This window comes from Cupressus sempervirens, chromosome 2 (assembly GCF_028749045.1).
Source record: "Cupressus sempervirens isolate cs-2001-9-10 chromosome 2, ASM2874904v1, whole genome shotgun sequence".
Lineage (NCBI taxonomy): Eukaryota > Viridiplantae > Streptophyta > Pinopsida > Cupressales > Cupressaceae > Cupressus > Cupressus sempervirens.
Genome location: NC_143119.1, coordinates 567,090,369 through 567,107,868, shown reverse-complemented (window position 1 = coordinate 567,107,868; position 17,500 = coordinate 567,090,369).

Here is a 17,500-nt window from a genome sequence, read left to right as displayed (position 1 = left end):
CAATCCAAGGGATAGACGCGAGCTTGCCCTTGAAAGGCCACTTTCCAAGGCATCCCCCGATGACACATTGGAACGACAACCGCTGTCGAACCATTTCCCATTGTTGTGCCGATCGAGTTGGCACGGAGCCGCTAGACGAGGGCTCCCGTTTTAGATCGAGTTTTAAAATCACCAAGAAGACGCGGTGAGGGCTGGCAACCGCTGCCAAACCTTTTTTCTGAAATTGTGCCAGCTGAGTGACTAGAAAACATGCTTTACGCGATAGGCACGCAAAAAATTTTGCTAGAGCGCCAAGCACCCACCTCATGGCTAGAGACAAGGGCTCGCCATTAGATCAACTTCGAAATCGCTGAACAGACGCGCTGTAGAATGGCAACCGCTGCCAAGTCTCTTCCGTAGTTGCGTCGGTCGAGTGATCGAAGAAGGTGATCTAAGAGAGGGTCCAAGCGTAGGCATTCGTTGGGGGATTCGCGCCAATGGCATAAATTTATGCAGTACCCGAGCAACACCGAACGGAGGTGCTAGACGAGGGCTCCCATTTTAGATCGAGTTTTAAAATCACCAAGTAGACGCGGTGAGGGCTGGCAACCGCTGCCAAACCTTTTTCCGAAATTGCGCCAGCTGAGTGACAAGAAAACATGATCTAAAGGAGAGTCCAGGAATAGCACCCTCGAGGGTGGGCTTCATGCCCCTCTAATTGATTCAACGTCGGTGTCCACCGTTTCAAAATCCGACATATCCATCCGCCCTGACAGCGGCGTTGGATCAATGAGGGGGGCACGGGAGAGGCTCGCGGCAACCACCTCTCCCATTGTAGCCGTGATAGGCATGCAAAAAGATTTTGCTAGAGCGCCAAGCAACCACCTCATGCCTAGAGACAAGGGCTCGCCATTAGATCAACTTCGAAATCGCAGAACAGACGCGCTGTAGAATGGCAACCGCTGCCAAGTCTCTTCCGTAATTGCGTCGGTCGAGTGATCGAAAAAGGTGATCTAAGAGAGGGTCCCAGCGTAGGGCATTCGTTGCGGTAATCGTGCCGATGGCAAAAATTTGTGCAATACCCGCGCACCACCGGACGGAGGTGCTAGACGAGGGTTCCCGTTTTAGATCGAGTTTTAAAATCACAAAGAAGACGCGGTGAGGGCTGGCAACCGCTGCCAAACCTTTTTCCGAAATTGCGCCAGATGAGTGACAAGAAAACATGATCTAAAGGAGAGTCCAGGAATAGCACCCTCGAAGGTGGGCTTCATGCCCTTCTAATTGATTCAACGTCGGCGTCCACCGTTTCAAAATCCGACATATCCATCCGCCCTGACAGCGGCGTTGAATCAATGAGCTGGGCACAGGAGAGGCTCGCGGCAACCACCTCTCCCATTGTAGCCGCGATAGGCTCGCAAAAAATTTTGCTAGAGCGCCAAGTACCCACCTCATGGCTATAGACAAGGGCTCGCCATTAGATCAACTTCGAAATCGCAGAACAGACGCGGTGTAGAATGGCAACCGCTGCCAAGTCTCTTCCGTAATTGCGTCGGTCGAGTGATCGAAGAAGGTGATCTAAGAGAGGGTCCAAGCGTGTAGGCATTCGTTGGGGGATTCGCGCCGATGGCAAAAATTTGTGCAATACCCGAGCAACACCGGACGGAGGTGCAAGACGAGGGCTCCCATTTTAGATCGAGTTTTAAAATCACCAAGTAGACGCGGTGAGGGGCTGGCAACCGCTGCCAAACCTTTTTCCGAAATTGCCCCAGCTGAGTGACAAGAATACATGATCTAAAGGAGAGTCCAGGAAAATAGCACCCTCGAGGGTGGGCTTCATGCCCCTCTAATTGATTCAACGTCGGCGTCCACCGTTTCAAAATCTGACATTTCCATCCGCCCTGACAGCGGCGTTGAATCAATGAGGGGGGCACGGGAGAGGCTCGCGGCAACCACCTCTCCCCTTGTAGCTGCGATAGGCACGCAAAAAATTTTGCTAGAGCGCCAAGCACCCACCTCATGCCTAGAGACAAGGGCTCGCCATTAGATCAACTTCGAAATCGCTGAACAGACACGCTGTAGAATGGCAACCGCTGCCAAGTCTCTTCCGTAGTTGCGTCGGTCGAGTGATCGAAGAAGGTGATCTAAGAGAGGGTCCAAGTGTAGGCATTCATTGGGGGATTCGCGCCAATGGCATAAATTTATGCAATACCCGAGCAACACCGGACGGAGGTGCTAGACGAGGGCTCCCGTTTTAGATCGAGTTTTAAAATCACCGAGTAGACGCGGTGAGGGCTGGCAACCGCTGCCAAACCTTTTTCCGAAATTGCGCCAGCTGAGTGACAAGAAAACATGATCTAAAGGAGAGTCCAGGAATAGCACCCTCGAGGGTGGGCTTCATGCCCCTCTAATTGATTCAACGTCGCCGTCCACCGTTTCAAAATCCGACATATCCATCCGCCACGACAGCGGCGTTGAATCAATGAGGGGGGCATGGGAGAGGCTCGCAGCAACCACCTCTCCCCTTGTAGCCGCGATAGGCACGCAAAAATTTTTTTCTAGAGCTCCAACCACCCACCTCATGCCTAGAGACAAGGGCTCGCCATTAGATCAACTTCGAAATCGCTGAACAGACGCGCTGTAGAATGGCAACCGCTGCCAAGTCTCTTCCGTAGTTGCGTCGGTCGAGTGATCGAAGAAGGTGATCTAAGAGAGGGTCCAAGCGTGTAGGCATTCGTTGGGGGATTCGTGCCGATGGCATAATTTTATGCAATACCCGAGCAACACCGGACGGAGGTGCTAGACGAGGGCTCCTGTTTTAGATCGAGTTTTAAAATCACCGAGTAGACGCGGTGAGGGCTAGCAACCGCTGCCAAACCTTTTTCCGAAATTTCACCAGCTGAGTGACAAGAAAACATGATCTAAACGAGAGTCCAGGAATAGCACAGTCGAGGGTGGGCTTCATGCCCCTCTAATTGATTCAACGTCGCCGTCCACCGTTTCAAAATCCGACATATCCATCCGCCATGATAGCGGTGTTGAATCAATGAGGGGGGCACGGGAGAGGCTCACGGCAACCACCTCTCCCCTTGTAGCCGCGATAGGCACGCAAAAAAATTTTGCTAGAGCGCCAACCACCCACCTCATGCCTAGAGACAAGGGCTCGCCATTAGATCAACTTCGAAATCGCTGAACAGACGCGCTGTAGAATGGCAACCGCTGCCAAGTCTCTTCCGTAGTTGCGTCGGTCGAGTGATCGAAGAAGGTGATCTAAGAGAGGGTCCAAGCGTGTAGGCATTCGTTGGGGGATTCGCGCCGATGGCATAAATTTATGCAATACCCGAGCAACACCAGACGGAGGTGCTAGACGAGGTCTCCCATTTTAGATCGAGTTTTAAAATCACCGAGTAGACGCGGTGAGGGCTGGCAACCGCTGCCAAACCATTTTCCGAAATTGCGCCAGCTGAGTGACAAGAAAACATGATCTAAAGGAGAGCCCAGGAATAGCACCCTCGAGGGTGGGCTTCATGCCCCTCTAATTGATTCAACGTCGGCGTCCACCGTTTCAAAATCCGACATATCCATCCGCCCTGACAGCGGCGTTGAATCAATGAGGGGGGCACGGGAGAGGCTCGCAGCAACCACCTCTCCCGTTGTAGCCACGATAGGCACGCAAAAAATTTTGCTAGAGCGCCAAGCACCCACCTCATGGCTAGAGACAAGGGCTCGCCATTAGATCAACTTCGAAATCGCTGAACAGACGCGCTGTAGAATGGCAACCGCTGCCAAGTCTCTTCCGTAGTTGCGTCGGTCGAGTGATCGAAGAAGGTGATCTAAGAGAGGGTCCAAGCGTAGGCATTCATTGGGGGATTCGCGCCGATGGCATAAATTTATGCAATACCCGAGCAACACCGGACGGAGGTGCTAGACGAGGGCTCCCGTTTTAGATCGAGTTTTAAAATCACCAAGTAGACGCGGTGAGGGCTGGCAACCGCTAGCCAAACCTTTTCCCGAAATTGCGCCAGCTGAGTGACAAGAAAACATGATCTAAAGGAGAGTCCAGGAATAGCACCCTCGAGGGTGGGCTTCATGCCCCTCTAATTGATTCAACGTCGGCGTCCACCGTTTCAAAATCTGACATATCCATCCGCCCTGACAGCGGCGTTGAATCAATGAGGGGGGCACGGGAGAGGCTCGCGGCAACCACCTCTCCCCTTGTAGCCGCGATAGGCACACAAAAAATTTTGCTAGAGCGCCAACCACCCACCTCATGGCTAGAGACAAGGGCTCGCCATTAGATCAACTTCGAAATCGCTGAACAGACGCGCTGTAGAATGGCAACCGCTGCCAAGTCTCTTCCGTAGTTGCGTCGGTCGAGTGATCGAAGAAGGTGATCTAAGAGAGGGTCCAAGCGTAGGCATTCGTTGGGGGATTCGCGCCGTTGGCATAATTTTACGCAATACCCGAGCAACACCGGACGGAGGTGCTAGGCGAGGGCTCCCGTTTTAGATCGAGTTTTAAAATCACCAAGTAGACGCGGTGAGGGATGGCAACCGCTGCCAAACCTTTTTCCGAAATTGCGCCAGCTGAGTGAGAAGAAAACATGATCTAAAAGGAGAGTCGAGGAATAGCACATCCAGGGTGGGCTTCATGCCCCTCTAATTGATTCAATGTCGGCGTCCACCGTTTCAAAATCCGACATATCCATCCGCCTTGACACCGGCGTTGAATCAATGAGAGGGGCACGGGAGAGGCTCGCGGCAACCACCTCTCCTATATAAGCTATTAGTGCGAGGCTCGCTCTGCATTAGACATTAGCGAACACACCGACATCTGCCTTAAAAATCCAAATCCTTTAAAATTCCTACCAAACAGCCATTCACGACCCAATTTTTTATGAGGTCGGCAGAGGAGCAAGAGATTGTCATCAGTTAGGAGATGTGAGTTCATGGAGCCGAGGGACTGAAATGGTCATCGAGCTCATCCGATCAACTGGATGAATTTCACCTTGAAGGGGCCCAATCCAAAAGTTCTGGAGGTCATCTCCTGGAACTCTTGAGAACAAGGCCCATCTTACATGCAAACTCTGCTACTGCGCAAACATAGGTTGCAATTAAAGAGAAATTGCGAGGCCGTCACAATGGCCCGAGGCCAATGGCTCCGACTAAGTCAATTTTCTCTTGCAATCACCATGCCGCCGTTCACAGAGAGATCTCCCCATCCACTTGTGACGCGACGCACAGTCCAAGTGCTAGACGCGAGCTCGCCCTTGAAAGAAAGACCACTTTCCAAGACATCCCCCAAGACATCCCCCATTCACTTGTGACGCAACGCACAACCCAAGTGCTAGACACGAGCTCGCCCTTGAAAGAAAGACCACTTTCCAAGACATCCAACGATGACACATTGGAACGTCAACCGCTGTCGAACCATTCCCAATGTTGTGCCGATCAAGTTGGCACAGAGGCTACCTTAGGGAGCTCCCGCATAGCAATCGGGATGTGCTTTCATACCCATCTCTCACAAAAACCAATCTTAGCTGTGAACAGATTTCGCCGCAATGACACCATTGGAACGACGACCGCTGTCGAACAACTCCCGAATTTGTGCCCCGATGGAGTGAGAAAGAATAGCAACTTTGGGGAGCCGCGCATCACAAACGGGCTGGCTGCTGCTTCATTCCGCTCCTATATATAGATTCGATGTCATTGATTTCGTTCGGAATCCGAGGCTGCATTCATCCTTGCTCACACAAGCAATGGCTCTTCTCATCGAATGGCCACGGGGAGCTTCCGATCACAAAGGCTCCCTTGTCACTCGTGACGCGCAGCCCAACTGCTTTCCGAAATTGCACCAGCTTGAGTGACAAGAAAACATGATCTAAAGGAGAGTCGAGGAATAGCACCTCGAGGGTGGGCTTCATGCCCCTCCAATTGATTCAACGTCGGCGTCCACCGTTTCAAAATCCGACATTTCCATCCGCCTCGACACCGCTGTTGAATCAATGAGAGGGGCATGGGAGAGGTTCGCGGCAACAACCTCTCCTATATAAGCTATTAGTGCGAGGCTCGCTCTGCATTAGAAATTAGCGAACACGCCGACATCCGCCATAAAAATCCAAATCGTTGAAAATTCTGACCAAACAGCCATCCATGACCCAATTTATTATGAGGTCGTCTAAGGAGCAAAATATTGTCGTCAGTTAGGAGATGTGAATTCATGGAGCCAAGGGACTGAAATGGTCATCGAGCTCGTCCGATCAACTGGATGAATTTCACCTTGAAGGGGCCCAATCCAAAAGTTCCGGAGGTCATCTCCTGGAACTCTCAAGAACAAGGACCATCTTACTTGCAAACTCTGCTACTGCGCAAACATAGGTTGCAATTAAAGAGAAATTGCCAGGCCATCACAGTGGCCCGAGGCCAATGCTCCGACTAAGTCAATTTTCTCTTGCAATCACCATGCCGCCGTTCATAGAGAGATCTCCCCATTCACTTGCGACGCGACGCACAATCCAAGTGATAGACGCAAGCTCGCCCTTGAAAGGCCAGGCCACTTTCCAAGACATCCCCCGATGACACATTGGAACGACAACCGCTGTCGAACCATTCCCAATGTTGTGCCGATCGAGTTGGCACAGAGGCGACCTTAGGGAGCTCCCGCGTAGCAATCGGGATGTGCTTTCGTACCCATCTCTCACAAAAACCAATCTTAGCTGTGAACAAATTTAGAATCCAAGGCTCGTATCCATCGATATCGTCGGCACTGGGTCTATATATTCAAAGGCCACGGAGAGGTTCCGATAAGAGAAGCTCCCCTGCTCGCTTGCACAAACATCCCAAATGCTAGACACAAGCTCCCGCCCTTAGCATCGCTCTCCGGATCGCCGCAATGACACATTGGAACGACAACCGCTGTCGAACAACTCCCAAATTTGTGCCGATGGAGTGAGAAAGACGAGCAACTTTGGGGAGTCGCGCATGGCACACGGGCTGCTGCTTCATTCCGCTCTTATATATAGATCCGATGTTGTTGATTTCATTTGGAATCCGAGGCTGCATTCGTCCTTGCTCACACAAGCAATGGCTCTTCTCATCGAATGGTCACGGGGAGCTTCCGATTACAAAGGCTCCCTTGTCACCCGTGATGCGCAGCCCAACTGCTAGACGACGGCTCGCCCTTCAGATCGCTGCCCAGGCAACCACCACAACGGCACCATTGGAACGACAACCGCTGCCGAACCATTCCGAAATTTTTTTGCCAAAGAAGTTGTTGCAAAGAGAACGACTTTGGGGAGAGAGCCCTCGCATAGCAAAATCGGGATGGCTTCACGGCAGCTAGATGGGATTTGAATTCATGGAGCCAAGGGAGTGAAATGGTCATCGAGCTCATCCGATCAACTGGATGAATTTCACCTTGAAGGGGCCCAATCCAAAAGTTCCGGAGGTCATCTCCTGGAACTGTCAAGAACAAAGGCCAATCTTACATGCAAACTCTACTACTGCGCAAACATAGGTTGCAATTATAGAGAAATTGCAAGGCCGTCACAATGGCCCGAGGCCAATGCTCCGACTACTAAGTCAATTTTCTCTTGCAATCACCATGCCGCCGTTCATAGAGAGATCTCCCCATTCACTTGTGACGACGCACAATCCAAGTGCTAGACGCGATCTCGCCCTTGAAAGGCCGCGTTCCAAGACATCCCGATGACACATTGGAACGACAACCGCTGTCGAACCATTCCCAATGTTGTGCCGATCGACTTGGCACAGAGGCGATCTTAGGGAGCTCCCGCGAATCGATCGGGAAGTGCTTTCGTACCCATCTCTCACAAAAACCAATGTTAGCTGAACAATTTTAGAATCCAAGGCTCGTATCCATCAATATCGTCGGCACTGGGTCTATATTCAAAGGCCACGGAGAGGTTTCGATAAGAGAAGCTCCCCTGCTCTCTTGCACAAACATCCCCAAATGCTAGACACAAGCTCCCGCCCTTAGCATCGCTCTCCAGATCACTGCAATGACACATTGGAATGACAACCGCTGTCGAACAACTCCCGAATTTGTGCCGATGGAGTGAGAAAGAAGAGCCAGATCGGGTCGACGAAAATGACTAAGCCAGATCGGGTCGGCCAACATGACTCGGCCACCATTTTTCACCGAGAGCTTTTGATATTAAAGCTCCCATGTAGCAGTGATAAGTACACCACGACAAAATTGCTAGAGCGCTGAGCACCCATAGCAAATTGCCATTATACCAAGCAACGCCGGAGTGCTAGACAAGGGCTCACGTTTAGATCAAGTTTTAAAATCACCAAAAAGACACGCCATGGATCGGCAACCGCTACCTCACCTTTTCCAAAATTGAGTCATCGGTAAACATGATCTAAAGGAGAGCCGAGGAAAAGCACTGAGATCGCTTCATGCCCCTTTCATTGATTCAACATCAGCATAAACCGTTTGAAAACCCAACAATTCGATCCGCCTAGACACCAATGTTGAATCAATGAAAGGCGCCTGGGAGAGGCTCGCGGCAACAACCTCTCCTATATAAGCTATTAGTGCAAGGCTCGCTCTGCATTAGAAATCTGCGACAGCGCGGACAAAATCCTTAAAAATCCAATTCAATGAAAAATGTGACCAAACAGCCATCCACAACACCGTTTTTGGGGCTCGCCCAGATCGGCTCGGCCAGAATGGCTCGCCCAGATCGGCTCGGCCAGCATGGCTCGGCCAGATCGGCTCGGCCAGCATGGTGACTTGCTGACTCGGTGAGAGTACTTTGAACTGTCAAGAACAAAGGCCAATCTAACATGCAAACTCTGCTACTGCGCAAACATAGGTTCCAATTATAGAGAAATTGCAAGGCCGTCACAATGGCCCGAGGCCAACGCTCCGACTACTAAGTCAATTTTCTCTTAAAATCCCCATGCCGCTGTTCACAGAGAGATCTCCCCATTCACTTGTGACGACGCACAATTCAAGTGCTAGACGCGAGCTCGCCCTTGAAAGGCCGCGTTCCAAGACATCCCGATGACACATTGGAACGACAACCGCTGTCGAACCATTCCCAACGTTGTGTCGATCGAGTTGGCACGGAGGCGATCTTAGGGAACTCCCGCGTATCGATCGGGAAGTGCTTTCGTACCCATCTCTCACAAAAACCAATGTTAGCTGAACAATTTTATAATCCAAGGCTCGTATCCATCGATATCGTCGGCACTGGGTCTATATTCAAAGGCCACAGAGAGGTTCCGATAAGAGAAGCTCCCCTGCTCGCTTGCACAAACATCCACAAATGCTAGACGCAAGCTCCCGCACTTAGCATCGCTCTCCAGATCACCGCAATGACACATTGGAACGACAACCACTGTCGAACAACTCCCGAATTTGTGCCGATGGAGTGAGAAACGAGAGCCAGATCGGGTCGACGAAAACGGCTAAGCCAGATCGGGTCGGCCAGCATGGCTCGGCCACCATTTTTCGCCGAGAGCTTTCGATGTTAAAGCTCCCATGTAGCCGCGATAAGTACACCATGACAAATTGCTAGAGCGCCGAGCACCCATAGCAAATTTCCATTATACCAAGCAACGCCGGAGTGCTAGACAAGGGCTCACGTTTAGATCAAGTTTTAAAACCACCAAAAACACACGCCATGGATCGGCAACCGCTGCCTCACCTTTTCCAAAATTGAGTCATCGGAAAACATGATCTAAAGGAGAGCCGAGGAAAAGCACTGAGATCGCTTCATGCCCCTTTCATTCATTCAACATCGGCATACACCGTTTGAAAACCCAACAATCCGATCCGCCTAGACACCAATGTTGAATGAATGAAAGGGGCACGGGAGAGGCTCGCGGCAACAACCTCTCCTATATAAGCTATTAGTGCGAGGCTCGCTCTGCATTAGAAATCTGCGACAGCGCGGACAACTCCCTTAAAAATCCAATTCAATGAAAAATGTGACCAAACAGCCATCCACGACACCATTTTTGGAGCTCGCCCAGATCGGCTCGGCCAGCATGGTGACTTGCTGACTCGGTGAGAGTACTTCAAACTGTCAAGAACAAAGGCCAATCTAACATGCAAACTCTGCTACTGCGCAAACATAGGTTGCAATTATAGAGAAATTGCAAGGCCGTCACAATGGCCCGAGGCCAATGCTCCGACTACTAAGTCAATTTTCTCTTGCAATCGCCATGCCGCCGTTCACAGAGAGATCTCCCCATTCACTTGTGACGATGCACAATTCAAGTGCTAGACGCGAGCTCGCCCTTGAAAGGCCGCGTTCCAAGACATCCCGATGACACATTGGAACGACAACCGCTGTCGACCCATTCCCAATGTTGTGCCGATCGAGTTGGCACAGAGGCGATCTTAGGGAACTCCCGCGTATCGATCGGGAAGTGCTTTCGTACCCATCTCTCACAAAAACCAATGTTAGCTGAACAATTTTATAATCCAAGGCTCGTATCCATCGATATCGTCGGCACTGGGTCTATATTCAAAGGCCACGGAGAGGTTCCGATAAAAGAAGCTCCCATGCTCGCTTGCACAAACATCCCCAAATGCTAGACGCAAGCTCCCGCACTTAGCATCGCTCTCTAGATCACCGCAATGACACATTGGAACGACAACCGCTGTCGAACAACTCCCAAATTTGTGCCGATGGAGTGAGAAACGAGAGCCAGATCGGGTCGACGAAAACGGCTAAGCCAGATCGGGTCGGCCAGCATGGCTCGGCCACCATTTTTTGCCGAGAGCTTTCGATATTAAAGCTCCCATGTAGCCGCGATAAGTACACCATGACAAATTGCTAGAGCGCCGAGCACCCATAGCAAATTGCCATTATACCAAGCAACGCCGGAGTGCTAGACAAGGGCTCACGTTTAGATCAAGTTTTAAAACCACCAGAAACACACGCCATGGACAAGGGCTCCCGCACTTAGCATCACTCTCCAGATCACCGCAATGACACATTGGAACGACAACCGCTGTCGAACAACTCTCGAATTTGTGCCGATGGAGTGAGAAACGAGAGCCAGATCGGGTCGACGAAAACGGCTAAGCCAGATCGGGTCGGCCAGCATGGCTCGGCCACCATTTTTCACCGAGAGCTTTCAATATTAAACCTCCCATGTAGCCACGATAAGTACACCATGACAAATTGCTAGAGCGCCGAGCACCCATAGCAAATTGCCATTATACCAAGCAACGCCGGAGTGCTAGACAAGGGCTCACGTTTAGATCAAGTTTTAAAACCACCAAAAACACACGCCATGGATCGGCAACCGCTGCCTCACCTTTTCCAAAATTGAGTCATCAAAAAACATGATCTAAAGGAGAGCCGAGGAAAAGCACTGAGATCGCTTCATGCCCCTTTCATTCATTCATTCCTTGGTGGGCCGACCTGGTTGGGTGACTTCGTGAACTGACTTAAAGAGTCGACTTGGTGGGAGTACTTGGTGGGGTTTGACTTGATGAACGGACTTCAAGGGTCGACTTGGCGAGGTGACTTGATGAACGGTCCTAAAGAGTTGACTTGGTGAGAGTACTTGGTGTGGTGACTTGATGAAAAGACTTAAAGAGTCGAATTGGTGAGAGTACTTGGTGGGGTGACTTGATGAACGCACTTGAAGGGTCAACCTGGTGGGGTGACTTTATGAACGGACCTAAAGAGTTGACGTGGTGAGAGTGCTTGGTGGGGTGACTTGATGAACATAGTTAAAGAGTCGACTTGGTGAGAGTAGTTGGTCGGGTGACTTGATGAACGCACTCGAAGAATCGACTTGGTTAGAGTACTTGGTGGGGTGACTTGATGAACGGACTTAAAGATTCGACTTGGTGGGCCGACCTGGCGGGGTGACTTGATGAACGGACTTAGAGAGTCGACTTGGTGAGAGTACTTGGTGACTTGGTGGGCCGACCTGGCCGGGTGACTTGATGAACAAACTTAAAGAGTCGACTTGGCGAGAGTACTCGGTGGGCTGACCTGGTCACGTGACTTGATGAACGGACTTAAAGATTCGACTTGGTGGGCCGACCTGGCGGGGTGACTTGATGAACGGACTTAGAGAGTCGACTTGGTGGGTCGAGCTAGCGGGGTGACTTGGTGAGAGTACTTGGTGGGCTGACCTGGCAGGGTGACTTGATGAACGAACTTAGAGAGTCGACTTTGTGAGAGTACTTGGTGGGTCGAACTGGCGGGGTGACTTGATGAACGAACTTAAAGAGTCGACCTGGTGAGAGAACTTGGTGGGCCGAGCTGGCGGGGCGAATTGATGAACGAACCTAAAGAGTCGACTTTGTGAGAGTACGTGGTGGGCCGACCTGGCAGGGTGAGTTGATGACCGAACTTAAAGGGTCAACTTGGTGAGAGTACTTGGTGGGCCGACCTGGCGGGGTGACTTGATAAACGAACTTAAAGAGTCAACTTGGTGAGAGTACTCGGTGGGGTGACCTGATGAACAAACCTAAAGAGTCGACCTGGTGAGAGTACTTGGTGGGCCGACCTGGCGGGGTGACTTGGTGAGCAAACTTAAAGAGTCGACTTGGTGAGAGCAGTTGGTGGGCTGACCTGGCGGGGTGACTTGATGAACGAACTTAAAGAGTCGACCTGGTGGGCCGACTTGGCAGAGTGACTTCATGAACGAACTTAAAGAGTCCACTTGGTGGGCCGACCTGACGGGGTGACTTGATGAACAAACTTAAAGAGTCGACTCGGTGAGAGTAATTTGTGGGCTGACCTGGCGGGGTGGCTTGATGAATGAACTTAAAGAGTCGACTTGGTGGGGTGACTTGATGAACCCACTTGAAGGGTCGACTTGGTGGGGTGACTCTATGAACGGACCTAAAGAGTTGACTTGGTGAGAGTACTTGGTGGGGTGACTCGATGAAAGGACTTAAAGAGTCGACTTAGTGAGAGTACTTGGTGGCTCGACTTTATGAGCAGACTTAAAGAGTCCACTTGGTGAGAGTGGGCCTAACGGGGCGAGTTGGTGGGGCGACTTGGCGAGCGGTATTAGAGAGCCGACGTGGTGAGGCGACTCGGCGAGTTGGTTCGTTGAGATGACATGGTGAGCTGACTTGGCGAGTCGACCTGGCAAATGAACTTAAAGAGTCGACTTGGCAACATACTCGAGTCGACTTGGTGAGGCGACCTGGCGAGCGGGCTCAAAGAGTCAACATGGTGAGGCGACTCATGGTGAGGAGCTATCCTTGAGGCGACTTGGTGGGCCTACTTGATTAGTCGACTTGGTGAGCCGACCTGACGAGCTGACACGGTGAGCGGGCTTAAAGAGGCGACGACTTGGTGGGGTAACTCGGCAAGCCAACTTATCGAGGCGAGATGGTGAGTCGACTTGGTGAGCTGACTTGGTGAGCGCACTTAAAGAGTCAACTTCGTGAGGTGACTCGGCGAGTTAGCCCGCTGATGCGACTTGGGCGGGCCGACCTGGCGAACGAACTTAAAGAGGCGACTTGGGCGGGCTGACCTGGTGAGCGAACTTAAAGAGTTGACTTGGCAACGTACTTGAACAACCGACTTGGTGAGCTGACATGGTGAGTGGGCTTAGAGAAGCAACTCGGCGGGGCGACTTGATGAACGGACTTAAAGGGTCGACTTGGCAGGGTGACTCGATGAACGGACCTAAAGAGTTGACTTGGTGAGAGTACTTGGCGGGGTGAACTGATGAACGGACTTAAAGAGTCGACTTGGTGGGAGTACTTGGTGGGCCGACTTGATGAACGGACTTATAGAGTCGACTTGGTGAGAGTAGTTGTTTTGGTGACTTGATGAACGCACTTAGAGAGTCGGCTTGGCGGGGTGACTTGATGAAAGGACTTAAAGAGTCGACTTGGCGGGGTGACTCGATGAACGAACTTAGAGGGTCGACTTTGCGGGGTGACTCGATGAACGGACCTAAAGAGTTGACTTGGTGAGAGTACTCGGTGGGGTGACCTGATGAACAGACTTAGAGAGTCGACTTGGTGAGAGTCCTTGGTGGGCCGACCTGGTTGGGTGACTTCGTGAACTGACTTAAAGAGTCGACTTGGTGGGGTGACTTGATGAACGGACTTCAAGGGTCGACTTGGCGAGGTGACTTGATGAACGGTCCTAAAGAGTTGACTTGGTGAGAGTACTTGGTGTGGTGACTTGATGAAAAGACTTAAAGAGTCGAATTGGTGAGAGTACTTGGTGGGGTGACTTGATGAACGCACTTGAAGGGTCGACCTGGTGGGGTGACTTTATGAACGGACCTAAAGAGTTGACGTGGTGAGAGTGCTTGGTGGGGTGACTTGATGAACATAGTTAAAGAGTCGACTTGGTGAGAGTAGTTGGTCGGGTGACTTGATGAACGCACTCGAAGAATCGACTTGGTTAGAGTACTTGGTGGGGTGACTTGATGAACGGACTTAAAGATTCGACTTGGTGGGCCGACATGGCGGGGTGACTTGATGAACAGACTTAGAGAGTCGACTTGGTGAGAGTACTTGGTGACTTGGTGGGCCGACCTGGCCGGGTGACTTGATGAACAAACTTAAAGAGTCGACTTGGCGAGAGTACTCGGTGGGCTGACCTGGTCACGTGACTTGATGAACGGACTTAAAGATTCGACTTGGTGGGCCGACCTGGCGGGGTGACTTGATGAACGGACTTAGAGAGTCGACTTGGTGGGTCGAGCTAGCGGGGTGACTTGGTGAGAGTACTTGGTGGGCTGACCTGGCAGGGTGACTTGATGAACGAACTTAGAGAGTCGACTTTGTGAGAGTACTTGGTGGGTCGAACTGGCGGGGTGACTTGATGAACGAACTTAAAGAGTCGACCTGGTGACAGAACTTGGTGGGCCGAGCTGGCGGGGCGAATTGATGAACGAACCTAAAGAGTCGACTTTGTGAGAGTACGTGGTGGGCTGACCTGGCGGGGTGAGTTGATGACCGAACTTAAAGGGTCGACTTGGTGAGAGTACTTGGTGGGCCGACCTGGCGGGGCGACTTGATGAACGAACTTAAAGAGTCGACTTGGTGAGAGTACTCGGTGGGGTGACCTGATGAACAAACCTAAAGAGTCGACCTGGTGAGAGTACTTGGTGGGCCGACCTGGCGGGGTGACTTGGTGAGCAAACTTAAAGAGTCGACTTGGTGAGAGCAGTTGGTGGGCTAACCTGGCGGGGTGACTTGATGAACGAACTTAAAGAGTCGACCTGGTGGGCCGACTTGGCAGAGTGACTTCATGAACGAACTTAAAGAGTCCACTTGGTGGGCCGACCTGGCGGGGTGACTTGATGAACGAACTTAAAGAGTCGACTCGGTGAGAGTAATTTGTGGGCTGACCTGGCGGGGTGGCTTGATGAATGAACTTAAAGAGTCGACTTGGTGGGGTGACTTGATGAACCCACTTGAAGGGTCGACTTGGTGGGGTGACTCTATGAACGGATCTAAAGAGTTGACTTGGTGAGAGTACTTGGTGGGGTGACTCGACGAAAGGACTTAAAGAGTCGACTTGGTGAGAGTACTTGGTGGCTCGACTTTATGAGCAGACTTAAAGAGTCCACTTGGTGAGAGTGGGCCTAACGGGGCGAGTTGGTGGGGCGACTTGGCGAGCGGTATTAGAGAGCCGACGTGGTGAGGCGACTCGGCGAGTTGGTTCGTTGAGATGACATGGTGAGCTGACTTGGCGAGTCGACCTGGCGAGCGAACTTAAAGAGTCGACTTGGCAACGTACTCGAGTCAACTTGGTGAGGCGACCTGGCGAGCGGGCTCAAAGAGTCAACATGGTGAGGCGACTCATGGTGAGGAGCTATCCTTGAGGCGACTTGGTGGGCCTACTTGATTAGTCGACTTGGTGAGCCGACCTGACGAGCTGACACGGTGAGCGGGCTTAAAGAGGCGACGACTTGGTGGGGTAACTCGGCAAGCCAACTTATCGAGGCGAGATGGTGAGTCAACTTGGTGAGCTGACTTGGTGAGCGCACTTAAAGAGTCAACTTCGTGAGGTGACTCGGCGAGTTAGCCCACTGATGCGACTTGGGCGGGCCGACCTGGCGAACGAACTTAAAGAGGCGACTTGGGCGGGCTGACCTGGTGAGCGAACTTAAAGAGTTGACTTGGCAACGTACTTGAACAACCAACTTGGTGAGCTGACATGGTGAGTGGGCTTAGAGAAGAAACTCGGAGGGGCAACGAGCTGTGAGTGGACTTAAAGAGTCAATTCTTGATTTGGCAAAGACCACATGGTTAGATGACTTGGTGAGCCGACCTGGCTAGCAAAATTGGCAAGCAAACTTATAGAATCGACTTGCTGTCCCCAGCCAGGATCGCACGCCTGGGTCGACCCAACTTGGGTCACCCGACTAGGTCAACCCATCTCCGTCGCCCCAGCCTCGGGCGACCCGACTGGGTCGCCAGAGTGGGTCTGCGAGGGGAAAAAAAAAAAAAAAAACAAAAAAAATCATGGGAGGCCCTGTACAGCGAAAAGCGCTAAATTTTGGGCATTACAAAAAAAAAAAAAAAAAAAAACAAGTTACCCGCTTTTGGATCACGCACAAGTTTCAGTTCACGTATTGCCGAGCCGACTCAAGGCGTTACGCCTAGCTAGCCAGATTCGAGGTAGGGTAGCCGAAACAATCCGATTTGAGAATTTTCTTTATAAAAAGAGATCATGATAGGCCTCGTAAGGCAAAAAAGAATGAAATTTTGGGAGTTCAAAAAAAAACGTTACCCGGTTTTGGATCACGCACAGGGCTCGCCTCACGTAGCATCGAGGTGCCCTGGGTGACATGATTCGAGCGAAAAGTCGACGGTGGCATGAGCCGTGCAAAAACATTGGAGGCCATTAAGGCTCGAGGCGCTTCGAGTCGAGGTTGCCGAGGCGGGTCGGGTTGAAAACTTTGGGCGTTAACCAAAAAGAAAAAGTTAACCGCTTTTGGATCATGTACACGGCTCGGGGCACTTAGAATCAAGTCGAGCACGGTGACATGAGTCGTGCGAAAAATTTGGAGACGACTCGAGTCGGGGCATCCGACTCTATTCGAGTTCAAAACTTTGGGACTTGACAAAAAAAAGAAAAAAGAAAAAGTTACCCGGTTTTGGATCACGTAAGTGACTCGGGCCACTCAGAATCAAGGCGAGTGCGATTACATGAGTCGAGCGAAAAAAAAAATGGAGGCGGTTAAGGCTCGACGCGATTCGAGTCGGGGTTCGGGTAATTGGGGCGATTCGTGTCGGGGTTGCCGACACGGTTCGAGTTGAAAACTTTGGGCATTAACCCCCCCCAAAAAAAAAAGGTTGACCTCTTTTGGACCACGTACATGACTCGGGGCACTTAGAATCAAGTCGAGCACGGTGACATGGGTTGTGCAAAAAATTCGGAGGCGATTCGAGTCGGGGTAGCCAACTCGATTTGAGTTCAAAACTTTGGGCGTTAACCAAAAAAATAAGTTGACCGGTTTTGGATCACGTACATGAGTCGTCTGCCCTCGCGAAAATTACAAAACCCGGGGACCCGCCTGGAATTTGCAGTCGG